Source organism: Cucurbita moschata, unplaced genomic scaffold, assembly GCF_002738365.1.
Source record: "Cucurbita moschata cultivar Rifu unplaced genomic scaffold, Cmos_1.0 Cmo_Scf00070, whole genome shotgun sequence".
Lineage (NCBI taxonomy): Eukaryota > Viridiplantae > Streptophyta > Magnoliopsida > Cucurbitales > Cucurbitaceae > Cucurbita > Cucurbita moschata.
In genome coordinates, this window is record NW_019268586.1 from 543,870 (window position 1) to 557,603 (window position 13,734).

At 46.8% G+C, this 13,734-nt stretch overlaps 1 long non-coding RNA gene across 1 annotated transcript in view; it reads right to left on the reverse strand.

Moving 5' to 3' along the window:
• The window catches only part of LOC111438044, a 28,883-nt gene extending 15,628 nt beyond the window's left edge, over nucleotides 1-13,255 (reverse strand). Inside the window, exon 1 of the long non-coding RNA XR_002709604.1 lies at nucleotides 13,204-13,255. This is a non-coding gene — a long non-coding RNA (uncharacterized LOC111438044). The remainder of the gene's footprint in view (nucleotides 1-13,203) is intronic.
• Nucleotides 13,256-13,734: the final 479 nt, after the last annotated feature.

Sequence of the window (13,734 nt, forward strand, 5' to 3'; positions counted from 1 at the left end):
CCAGGGACTTGGTGAAAATGTCTCCAAGTTGTTCCTCTGTTCGGATGAAATCAATCTTGATGAGCCCTCGATCTGCACATTCTCGAATGTAGTGGAATCTGATTTCTATGTGCTTGCTCCGGTCGTTCAAAACTGGATTTTTGATCAGGGAGATCGTAGCTTTGTTGTCTACCTATAGCATTGGTGGATCGCTTTCTCTCCCGATGAGTTCTTCCATTAGTCGTGCAAGCCAGATCCCTTGTGTTGCTGCCATTGAAGCGGCGATGTATTCTGCTTCGCAGGAAGACAAAGCAACTACCTTCTGTTTTGTTGATTGCCAGCAGATCGCGCCGCCTAAGAGAAAGTAGATCATTCCGCTGGTGCTCTTACGATCATCAACGTCATCGGCCATGTCACTATCACTGTAGCCGACCAGCTTGAGTTTCTCCTTTCTGCTCCTTGCGCAGTATCTTACGCCCCAGCCTCTGGTTCCGGCTACATAGCGCAGGATGCGCTTGACAGCCACTAGATGCTCCTCCCTAGGTGCTTCCATAAACCTGATCACAAATCCAATAGAATAAGCAAGATCAGGATGAGAGTTTACCAGATAGCGCAGACTCCCAATAATGCTGCGGTAATTGGTGGAGTCAACTGTCGTCATAGTGCCAGCCTTCCTTAGTTGGAGTCGGGCCTCCATTGGCGTCCTGGTAGGATTACTGTCCACAAGCCCAGTTGTGTCCAGCAACTTCTTCGGGTATGCACTTTGGCAAATGGAGATGCCGGAAGAGTTCTGTTGCACTTCGATGCCGAGGTAGTAGCTGAGCACGCCGAGATCGCTCATCTCGAAGTTTTTCAACATCTCCTTCTTGAACCTTCCGAGGACTCCCACGTCGCCTCCAGTGATTATGAGGTCGTCGACGTACACTCCCATGATCAGTCGCTTCTCGCCGTGGCCGTGCGTGTACATGCCATGCTCATAGGCACAACGTTTGAATTTCAGTGACAGTAGGGTACTGTCGAGCTTCGCGTTCCAGGCTCGTGGGGTTTGTCGAAGCCCGTAGAGTGCTTTGTGCAGGCACAGTACCTTATTAGGGTTGTCGTTGTCCAGGAAGCCAGGTGGTTGTCGAACATAGACAGTCTCCTTCAACTCTCCGTTAAGGAAAGCAGACTTTACGTCCATATGGTGAACCTCCCAAGAGTAATGTGCCGCAATTGCCAGCAAGAAAGGAATGGATTCTAACCTTGCTACTGGCGCAAATACCTCTTCGAAGTCCACTCCTTGCTTCTGGACGTAGCCCTTCGCCACCAGACGAGCCTTGTGCTTCACAACTTCTCCTTTTTCCTTGCGCTTCAGTTTGAAGACCCATTTGAGCCCTATGGCTCGGTGTCCCGGCGGCATATCCTCCAGACTCCATGTCTGGTTCTCGGTGATGGATGTCATCTCCTCCTGCATTGCCTTCAGCCAGCACGGGTTCTTTTCTGCTTCGGCGAAGGTGTTCGGCTCATCTGCACTGATGGCATGTAGTTCGGCCACTTCTTCGAGCTCGTGCGCTGCCAATCCAGGTGGTTCACCTCCTCCCACTAGGTCATCCATCCTCCGGTACCTGGCCTCCAGATCAGTATCGTGATCGGCATCCAGCGTCGAATCCGCAGTCCGTGGTGTTGCGAATTCCACTGGTACAGGTGGTGCACCTGCTGGCGGCGATGACGTCTCTTGATGCTGGGCTCCTCCTTCTTCAAGCTCGGTGACGAGGTACTCCACCGTGAATTGATTTGGACTACGGTCTGCCTCGATCACATCATTCCACTGCCAGAAGGTGCTTTCGTCGAAGACGATGTCGCGAGACACGTGAGATCGCCCCATACAGGATCATAGAGTCTGTACGCCTTGCTCCTGGGTTTGTAGCCGATGAAGACGACCTTCAACCCCCTGGGATCGAGCTTGGCGAGGTGAGGAGTGTTACCTTTATGTATGCGACGTAGCCGAACACGCAGAAATGATATACTGTTGGTTTTTTGTTGTACCAGGCCTCATATGGCGTCTTCCCGTCGAGGCTTCGGGTTGGTGACCGATTGAGGAGATAGACAGCCGTCATTACTGCCTCTCCCCAGAATCTCCCAGGCATCCCGGCCGTCACCAACAATGACCTCGTTGTCCCGACAATGGTCTGATTTCGGCGCTCTACCACTCCGTTCTGTTGGGGGGAGTAGGGCGCCGTTAGGTGCCGTTGTATGCCAATCTCGTCGCAGTACTTACTGAAACTTGCCGAGGTGAATTCTCCGACTCAGTCTATGCACAGCACTCGCATCTTCTTCTCACATTCGGCCTCCGCTCGCGCTTTAATGCGCTTAACCGCCTCTTCCGCCTCACTTTTCGTTTGCAGCAGGGTCAACCACATGAAGCGGCTTTTGTCATCGACTAACAGGAGGAAGAGACTCTTACCGCCTGGGGTCGCCGGCTTGATGGGCCCGTAGATATCGCCGTGTACAAGCTCCAACGGCTCATCAGCTTGGTAGGAGGTTCGAGACGGAAAGGGTGTGCGCCTCTGTTTGCCGATGAGGCACCCGTCGCAAAGCTTGTTCACGCCTTTGATTGCTGGCAAACCGTGCGCCAACTCCTTCTTCTGTAGCTTTTCTAGGGTAGGAAAGTTTAAGTGCCCGTACCTTGCGTGCCACCTCCAAGATACCTCTTCGGTCTTGGCCGAGAGGCTGACGGGTTGGTCTATCTCTAACTCCAGGATGTAAAGATGGTTTGTCGTGCGCCTTGCCTGCGTGAGCAGCCGTCGTTGGTTATCCCAGATTTTGAGTAGTCCGCGCTCGATGGAAATGAAGCAACCTGTCTCATCGAGTTAACCCAGGCTCATAAGGTTATCCTTGAGCCTCGGGATGAAGTAGACGTCGGTCAGCTTGCAATGCTCGCCTCCCTTGCTGACGAACAGGATGGTGCTGCGCCCTTCGATCTCGACGACGGAGCCATCGCCGAATTTCACCGTACCACGGATCCTCGAGTCGAGCTCAGAGAACGTAGATCTAGCCCTGATCATATGGTTTGTTGGCTCTGTGTCAAGGATCCATCGCCAGTGCTCGTGTTGCTCGTCCCTCTCGCCGATCTGAGCGAACACTCGCTCCTCCTCTAATTGAATTGGCTCCCCAGCTGGTGCCACCTTTGCTACACCCAGCTGGAGCTCTTTCTCGGGTTCAACATCGTCGTTGATTACCTCCATCTCCGTGGATTTGGAATCGAAATTGGGGACGCATGCAGTTACCATGAAGAGAGCTGGCTCGTCCAACTCGGATTGAGCCACATGGGCCTTTTTGGCCTTCTCCTTATTCCTGAGCTTGCTCCAACAATTTCTGCTCATCGGCCTGCCATTGGTCCACTCCTTCTTTTGATTCCCATCTTTCCTGCGCGTGCGCCCGTGGGACATCCATGGCTTCTTACCGCCTTTGCGGCTGTTGGAGGACCCGTTGCTCTCGCCGATGTTGTCGCGGAGATTTAGGCGTGCAAGCCATTCCTCCTCCGTGAGGAGTAGACGACCTTCCTTATCAACAGCTAAAGTGGTATTCTTCTTCCGCTGCTCGACGTTACGTAGTCTTCCGGTCACCTCTTCCATTGTTTAGGTCATTCATGTCAAGCAATGTCTTGATTGAAATCACGACTTGCTCGAGGTGATCGGGGACGACCTGCAACATCTTTCTTCACGATTTCTGTCTCGCTAATGCTACCACCGAGGGTGGTGATGCTGTTGGCGAGCCCCGTGATTCGCATTGAAAAATCATCGACGGATTTGCCGTCCTTAAAGCGGATCTCCGAGAGCTCCTTCCGCAGCTGCTCGATGTTGGATTCTCGCACTCGCTGTACACTGACCCGACGGGATTTGATTCCCTCTCAAGCCGATTGTGCACGCCTGAGACCTGTGTGTTGTTAGGTCGACACTATAGCCACTTGAGCTATTCAACTTGATTGTTGATAGGATGACTCTTCTGTGATGGTATACTACCGATCGCTTCAACGAGGCTCTGATACCACTTGTTCACTCTGGCAATTTGGAAGACAGTGTCGAAGGAAGAAAAATTGGCCGCAGGTTTCTTCGAAGAAAAAATTTAGCGGAAGTAAAAGGAGAGAGAGTGAGAGATTCGCTAAGATTGCTGAAGACTCGATATTCAATTTTACTTCAGTTGAACGGTTTAAATAACAAATCTAATTACAAAATCCCTCCATCCTTATGGATTATCCTTAACTACTGAAGGAACCTTCTTTTCTCTTCTCCTTTCTTTCACAGTAAACAAAGACTCAACGCAAGAGAGGGTTAGAACTGAACCTTCTTTCACTCCTCTCCCTATCCTTTAGGGTCATCTCGTTGCTGCGCTCCGCTCCTCTCAAAGACAAGGTTATTTGGAAGTCAAGATGAGAGAGAAAACCTTCCCCTTTTCCCATCTATCCTTTATGGTCTCTCATCTGCTTCACCTTCAAAGACTTCTAACTCGGCTTGGCCCTTTTCCTTTCCTCTTCCTTTTTAACTGTGCCTTCCCCTTTTCTTTTCTTGACGATATTCCCTGAATTGTGAGTTATTCGTGAACGGAACTTTCTTGAACTTACTCTCTCCTGTAAGAATGAGAGTGACTTCACTCCTCTCCCTATCGGTCGAGCTCTTTTACCCGTCTGCCTATCTATTTATTCACAAGGTAAAGCAGCTGGATGAGAATCAGGTAGGTCAAGCTCCTTTTCTTTTCCTCTATTCATTCCCTTCCCTTATTTTCGGAGGTCAAGCTAGCTGCATTCTCCTTAACTCAATCACTTGTCCCTGATTGCACTCGATAAATAGGTAGTTCATTCAGTAGCTCTTTTCTTTCATTTGATTCTGCTTTCAAGACTGAACAAATTCAAGAAAGATTTGCTCATTAACCTAAACCAGATTTCACTCTTTCACTCGGTAAAGCATATTCAGTTGAAGTAGCTTCACTCGGTCTCGCTATTTTCCTGTCCTTTCTTTACAGTCTCGCTATTGTGGTAGTCAAGGAATCCCCCGAGGAGAGTGGAGACCCTTTTCATGCAGGACTCATAGCAAAAGATGCCTCAAAGCATACGGCCACGAAAAAGATGAGGGCAGGATTACCGGAGCGGGAGGGGAGAATGAGGGATGTGAAATTAGACAAAGATTGGGTGTGGAACTGCGTGTGCTTACGTGATGAAGAAAGATGAAGAACCTTGCATATGGAGGCAATCTAATATGGATCAATTTCAGGAAATTGCCTTAGCCCGGAATAGGGGAAACCAAAGTTCAACTTAGAAAGTCTCGAGGGGTTAGAAGATTGGTACCAAGTGTATAGGGATCACCTTGTGTATAGGGATGACTCTGTGAAAACGAAGATCTTAACCCAAGGATCAAAGAGGTTTGAAAGAATGATCCTTCACCTCCCCTGTCGATCGGTTTCACAATTCCATTGCATGAACCTTTGACGACTGATTGAAGGAGGTAAAGAGGAGGATGATTATTGAACTTGGTAAATAGACTGGATGAGAAGAAGATGAGAGTCAGTCATCATGTATTGTATTTGTCTCGAGCTTCTTGAACAAACTAACTAGGTGAAGTAGCTCTTTGATTGAAGGAACAGTAAGACTCCTTATTCTATCGTCAGAGTTTACGTTACGAACAGAACTCAATCAACTTGTCCCTGATTTCACTAATCTTGATCCTTTCTTGTCTTTCACTGTTGGACTCTCCTGCCTGTAACCAAGGGTTGAACTATTTGACTCTGATCTTTCTCCTTAATTCGAGTTCTTGTGAGTTATTCGTTGCGCTTCAGTTTGAAGACCCATTTGATCCCTATGGCTCGGTGTCCCGGTGGCATATCCTCCAGACTCCACGTCTGGTTCTCAGTGATGGATGTCATCTCCTCCTGCATTGCCTTCCGCCAGCACGGGTTCTTTTCTGCTTTGGCGAAGGTGTTTGGTTCATCTGCACTGACGGCATGTAGTTCGGCCACTTCTTCGAGCTCGCGCGCTGCTAGTCCAGGTGGTTCACCTCCTCCCACTAGGTCATCCATCCTCCGGTATCTGGCCTTCAGATCAGTATCGTGATCGGCATCCAGCGTCGAATCCGCAGTCCGTGGTGTTGCGAATTCCACTGGTTCAGGTGGTGCACCTTCTGGCGGCGGTGACGTCTCCTGATACTGGGCTCCTCCTTCTTCAGGCTCGGTGACGAGGTACTCCACCGTGAATTGATTTGGATTACGGTCTGCCTCGATCACGTCATTCCACTGCCAGAAGGTGTTTTCGTTGAAGACGACGTCGCGAGACACGTGAGCTCGCCCCCCTACAGGATCATAGAGTCTGTACGCCTTGCTCCCGGGTTCGTAGCCGATGAAGACGACCTTCAGCCCCCTGGGATCGAGCTTGGCGAGATGGGGATGTGTTACCTTCATGTATGCGACGCAGCTGAACACGCGAAAATGATGTACTGTTGGTTTTTTGTTGTACCAGGCCTCATATGGCGTCTTCCCGTCGAGGCTTCGGGTTGGTGACCGATTGAGGAGATAGACAGCCGTCATTACTGCCTCTCCCCAGAATCTCCCAGGCATCCCGGCCGTCACCAACAATGACCTCGCTGTCCCGACAATGGTCTGATTTCGGCGCTCTACCACTCCGTTCTGTTGGGGGGAGTAGGGCGCCGTTAGGTGCCGTTGTATGCCAATCTCGTCGCAGTACTTACTGAAACTTGCCGAGGTCAATTCTCTGACTCAGTCTATGCACAGCACTCGCATCTTCTTCTCACATTCGGCCTCCGCTCGCGCTTTAATGCGCTTAACCGCCTCTGCCGCCTCACTTTTCGCTTGCAGCAGAGTCAGCCACATGAAGCGGCTTTTGTCATCGACTAACAGGAGGAAGAGACTCTTACCGCCTGGGGTCGCCGGCTTGATGGGCCCACAGATATCGCCGTGTACAAGCTCCAACGGCTCATCGACTCGGTAGGCTGTTCGAGACGGAAAGGGTGTGCGTCTCTGTTTGCTGATGAGGCACCCGTCGCACAGCTTGTTCACGCCTTTGATTTCTGGCAAGTCGTGCACCAACTCCTTCTTCTATAGCTTTTCTAGGGTAGGAAAGTTTAAGTGCCCGTACCTTGCGTGCCACCTCCAAGATACCTCTTCGGTCTTGGCCGAGAGGCTGACGGGTTGGTCTATCTCTAACTCTAGGATGTAAAGATGGTTTGTCGTGCGCCTTGCCTGCGTGAGCAGCCGTCGTTGGTTATCCCAGATTTTCAGTAGTCCGCGCTCGATGGAAATGAAGCAACCTGTCTCATCGAGTTGACCCAAGCTCACAAGGTTAGCCTTCAGCCTCGAGATGAAGTAGACGTCGGTCAGCTTGCGATGCTCGCCTCCTTTACTGACGAACAGGATGGTGCCGCGCCCTTCGATCTCGACGACGGAGCCGTCATCGAATTTCACCGTCCCACGGATCCTCGAGCCGAGCTCGGAGAACGCAGATCTAGCCCCGGTCATATGGTTTGTTGCCCCTGTGTCAAGGATCCATTGCTGGTGCTCGTGTTGCTCGTCCCTCTCGCCGATCGAAGCGAACACTCGCTCCTCCTCCAGTTGAATTGGTTCCCCAGCTGGTGCCATCTTTGCTACGCCCAACTGGAGTTCTTTCTTGGGTTCAACATCGTCGTCGGATTTGGAATCAAAATTGGGGACGCATGCAGTTACCATGAAGAGAGCTGGCTCGTCCTCCTCGGATTGAGCCACATGTGCCTTTTTCAGCCTTCTCCTTATTATTCCTCAGCTTGCTCCAGCAATTTGTCCTCTCTTCCCATAGTTCGAGCATTGGATCGCTCCTTCTTTTGATTCCCCACCTTTCCCGCGCGTGCGCCCGTGGGACATCCATGGCTTCTTACCGCCTTTGCGGCTGAAGGAGGACCCGTTGCTCTTGCCGGTGTTGTCGCGGAGCTTTAGGCGTGCAAGCCATTCCTCCTCCGTGAGGAGTAGACGGCCCTCCTTGTCAACAGCTGAAGTGATATTCTTCTTCCGCTGCTCGACGTTACGTAGTCTTCCAGTAGATCGTAATATGGCGGCGAACGCCAGCCGATCCTCCCGGTACTCGATTGTTTCTCCTTCCTCTGGCTCGACAGCGTGCCATAACCCTTGCGCCTGTAGGTTGACGCGCATCAACAACAAGGCCCACTCGTTGTAGTTGGACCTTGTCAACATCGGGTACTGAACGACCGCGGTCGTTGTCTCCCTGATCACTCGCTCAACGACAACTCAACGCCCGTCATCACGGCGTGGGCCTCTTCGTGGTAGTGATGGAGATGCCGAAACTTGACGGCGGCGTGGAGGAGTGAGCGAGCTTGCTCGTGATGGACCCCACGATGTGCTTATTTTCGCCCTTTGCATTTTCTTCTACTCGAACCTGAGACCTGTGTGTTGTTAGGTCGACACTCTAACCACTTGAGCTATTCAACTTGATTGTTGATAGGTTGGCTCTTCTATGATGGTATACTACCGATCGCTTCAATGAGGCTCTGATACCACTTGTTGACTCTGGCAATTCGGAAGACAGTGTCGACGAAAAATTGGCCGAAGGTTTCTTCGAAGGAAAAATTAGCGGAAGTAAAAGGAGAGAGAGTGAGAGATTCACTGATAATGCTGAAGACTCGACGTTTTTATTTTACTTCAATTGAACGGTTTAAATAACAAATCTAATTACAAAAATAGAAAAACCAATTATACAAAAATAGAAGAAGTGGACGAAGACTTCGCCCAAATTGCCAAAACAATGGCTCCTAGAATCACGCTTCTCCATTCGCGTGAATTAAGATGTAACTAAATAAGGCATGGCTTTTATTTAACAAATTTCACTCTTTCACATAGGCTGGATGAGAAGGAAGAAGGTAAAGCATATTCAATCCTTGTTTTACTTTGACGTAGCATAAAGAAAAAAAGTGTATCCTTCCCTTATTTTTTGAGCTATTTATGGCTAGAGGTAATTGAGAAGTAAAGAGTCCTTATTCGTCAGAGTTTCCGTAACTGGTTTGCTTGCTTGCTGGGCTGGCTTTCTTGCTCTTTCACTCAAACACTCCTTTTATTCATTCTCGTTCACTCCTGACCCTATTCATTCTTGATCTGATCCATCACCTGATTGAACTGTAAACAAAGAGAACTACTCCTTTCCGTATTCATTCTCGTTTAACAGGAGTATTACTGATTAACCTGAACCTCTACAACTAACTCGTTAAAGCATTTCCATTTCATTCACCTGTCGGTTGAACAATTCCATTTCATGCCCTTCTCCAACAACTATCAGCTTCTCGTCTCGCTGCTTCGTCCCTCTACAACACAACTCGTTCTCGTGTCTTCGCCTCTTCGCCCCTTTTCCTCTCCTGCCTGTAACTGTACTAAAGATTCATTCTCTTCTGCCCGCCTTCTTTGCTTTGACTCCTCTCCCTTCTTTCACTCTGGAACAAGCAAGGGAAAGGAAATAGGCTGGATTGGATGATCAGCTCCGGAACCGGAACCTATGCTCTTTCCGGTTTCTTTTCTTCACCTATTGTATTGAAGAAGGAAGGCTGCGCTCCTTACCCTGAACCCGCTGGAACTTCTCGTCTCGCTGCTTCGCTATTCTCCTTCACCTACTTACTCATTAACCTCTGATCGTCTCAGAATGAAATAGGCAGAAACTGATTGAAGTGATTCAGCTATTGGTCTCTTTGTTCTCTTTTCTTTACTCTCGTTAAATGGGATAGTAGTTGTCTTTCTCCTTCACTCAATCACTCGTCCCTTCAACGACTCGGTAAATAGATAGTATTCTCCTCTTCACTCTTTTACTTGAAGGTCAAGCTGCTAATTAATTCTTGACTCTACGGCTGAAGGGTTGAACTACTTCTTTCTGTGTTCTTTCCTTTGGTCTTTGATATTCTGCTTGCTTTTAAGACTGAACTCCTTGCCTTGTGACTGAGAGTGCACTGCTGATCTTTCTCCTCTGACTACTGAACTTACTGATTTAGCTTTTCCGATCGATATTGCCCGTATGGTTCTGTAACCAAAGAGACTGTCGATTCCTGAACCTGATTGAATGAGGTAAAGAACAGGATAGGAGGATGATTCTTTCATTCACTTACTTGACTGTAAACAAATGAAAGGATGGAAGAGACTGGGCTGAACCTTATACTCTTTTTTCTTTGCACTCTCGCTAATAAATAGGTTAAAGCTTGCATCTTCTCTTACTTGTAGGTCTCAGAATTCCATTGCCTTTTCCTGAAGAAGAAAGATGAATCAGACTCGGTAGGTAAACGAGATGATTCTCCTTCGCTGTCTGTAAACAAACTAAGACTCAACCCCTTAACTAACCCTGAACCTGTGTATCGCCCCGATATTATTCCCCGAGCTTATTTCGTAAAGCTAGAAGAAGAATCAACCTTTCTTTACAGTAGAGGAAAGACTAAAGATTCATGATAGTTTACGGTCTTTGAATAAATAAAGGAGTTAGCAGCTGCTTTAGCTTTTCAAGATTCAACGTAAAGAAGACGAGAATGAGCCGGAACAGGAAAGAAAGAAGAAGAATCGGATATTCATTCCTTTACTGGGTGGGGAGGAAATTCATTTAATCTAGAACCTTATACTCTATGTGACTTGACCTTCTTGAACAAGTAAAGACTGCAAGACAAGATTCGTGAGACTGAACGCAAGATAGATTCATTCTCCTTACCTACCTTCACTCCTATTTCTTAAAGAATGAGATAAAGCTCTGTCAGTGAGTTTGCTTACTCTGGTTGAACTATTTCTTCTCTTTCTATGCCGTAACCAGAACCTTGGCTTCTTTCGATGTGAGATCCTTCACTCCTATACACCTCTTTCTTTATTCTTGATTCGGTAAAGCAAGCATTAAGAAAGACGAAACTCAACAAGATGCATTCTCCTTAACTACGCCTATACCTATTGATTGATTCTTTCTCCTTCCCCTTCACCCATTATTTATATTGGTCTCACACACAATTCCATTCCCTGAACTAATACTCCCTTCCCGGATTTCCCTCTTGTTGACTAAGGTAAGTAAATTAGCTGTATGATATGATAAGGAAGAAGGTCAAGATTCCTTCCCCGATTGACTATCTGAGTTGTAAGTCTTTGAATAAAGGGAAAGCCGAAACTAACTACTTCTTCTCTCTCCTCCTTCTCAAATGAAAGATTCATTCTCTTTTTCCTCTACGACTTGGTAAACTCCTGACCGATGAACCTATTCATTCTGTCTTCCTAGTAAACGAAGAAGAAACCGAACTCTTGAACCTCTCCTCTTATTACCATCTCTTATTCTTAAGGGGTGAGTTATTCAACCACTGTAAGCAAGGTAAAGCCTGTAGAACGGAGAACTCAATCACTTCTTGTCCCTACCCTATTATTCTTTTATTCCTTCAAAGACAAGGTCAAGCATAAATATTCAATGAATTTACTCGACTGTAAACAAGGGAAAGCCTCTACTCCTTATTATAGAGAACAAGTAAGACTATTTATTACTGATTAACCTGCTGATTGGAACAACTCCTTAGAACTCCTTATACTCTATATATTTTCCCTGCCTGAGCTACTTCTGAACCTGAACCTGATTGACCTCGGCCGCTGCAGCTAATGAATTGACTCTCTTGTACGGACTCTTCTTATGAATGGAGACTAATGTTCACTCTTTTTCCTCCTTTAATTGCCTTGCCTGATTGAAGTGTAAACTCGGACTGGGTAAACTCTTTCACTCTTCTCCCGTAACCCCTTTCTTTATTGAGGAAGAGCTCTTTACTCGGATTCCTTCTTTCACTCTTTTACTATCCTGTAAGAAAGGTCAAGCTCTGAAGCCTCTCCCTGATGTAACTCAAAGACTCTCCTGCCTGTAAAGCCTAAAGCATTCTGGGATTCCTTCTTGAACTATAAGAAAATTTGTTCTCCTTTGACTGATTGACCGAGGGAAAGGCTATTCTTTCTCTTCTCGATCCCCTTAACCTATTTATATTCCCACTGTACTGTAAAAGATCAATACTCTTCCTTATTAATTCGACTGAACTACTTTTACGGCTGGAACTCTGAGACTCTCCCTCCCTGAACTGTAATGTAAAGCCTCAAGATGAATTAGACTCGACACCCTTTTTCCTTCTTTAACTCTTTTACTCTCTTTCTCTGATCTGACTCCTGAACCTTTGACTCTATCTACTATTACCTTCCCTTAGTTAACGTGCGGTAACCCCAATAACTCATTTGTTGTCCCTACCCTATTCTATTTAAAATGTTATGCTTAAACTTCTCTTTCTTTTTCCTCTGACTACTTACTCAACCGTCGGAACCCTCTTTCTTCGCCTCTCCAACAACTAAAGACTATCGAAGCAAGAATGAGACTAATGTAACTTCAAAGACAAGGTAAGGTAGTAAAGAAGTAGCTGCTCTTTGTTTGATTGACCAAACTGTAATGGTCAAGTCTAAAGAGAGATTATCCGGAACTGTAAGGGGAAAGACTGAACTCAAGACTGAAGGAAGAGAGTTGTAGAACTGAACCTGATCTGCTATTCCCTGACCTTTATTTACAGGCAGTGTAGGAAATGAATGAATTACTGAACCTCTCTTAGTCGAGTTGAACTATTCTTTAACTGTAGAAGAAGAAGAATGAGACAGAACTACAGAACTCACCTTCTTTCTTCACTCACTCGGTAAAGTTAAATGAATGTTCAATGCTTCACCGGACCCTTTATGGAATTCAATCAGGTAAACGAAAGATGAATGAGACTACTACTACTACTACTTTAACAACATGAGACTACTACTTTACAATTCTATTCTAAATCATAAGCCTAAAGAGAAAGGGGGCAAGAAATGAAAGAAGGATTAGCTCATTTACCTAGTTTATTCTTTAACTGTTAAAGTGGCTTCGTTCGCTCCTAACCCTGACCTGAGAAATACTAAAGATGGAATGAGAGTGAGCTCAAACACATATTCTCGTCGTCTTCTTCCTGAACTGAGATTATTACCTGACCTGTGGATTCTTTCAGAGTAAACTCGGTAAACTCCGGTCCCAGATGTAGCTGTAAGAAAAGATTAATTCCCCTTCACCTCGTAAACTCAGTTTCACTGCTTCGCTCCTTCACCTCTCCAACTCGGTTGAACAATTCCATTGCCTGAACCTTATGAATCAACTGTCGAAAGTCAATCCTCTCTCTTCATGATCGTGAACTACTGAACCTCGTAAACAAGGACTATTCTTTCTTCGTCTTCTCTCCTTCACCTATTTATTCTTGAACAGTAAACACTCATTCATTCGGCTCAACCCAACCTCAAACATTTGATTGATTGAGCGAGGGAAAGACTATTCTTGAACTTGGTAAAGCTCCTTCGGCTCTAAACAGTTTGGTTCTTGATCCTGAACCTACCCCGATATAACCTGAACTTGCCAGGAGAGTCCATTCATTCAATTTAGTAACCGAAGAGAAAGAAAGATTTGCTCATGAGCCGATATTCCCTTGCCTTGGAGAACTAGGTAAAGCTGCTTCGCTCCTACACCGGAACCAATATGACCTTCTTCCCTTATTTGAGGTAAAGCTAGAATAGAAAGAAGAAGAACCTTTCTTTAGCAAGAGAAGATAAAACTGAACGAACTGAACTCCGTAACCTGTCTGTCCCTTCTTTCAAAGAAGAATCAAGATTTCATTCACCTATCGGTTTCACAATTTCATTTCCTGCCCCGCTATTCCCTTCTTGTCACTCAGTAATATAGCTAGTAGTCTTTCT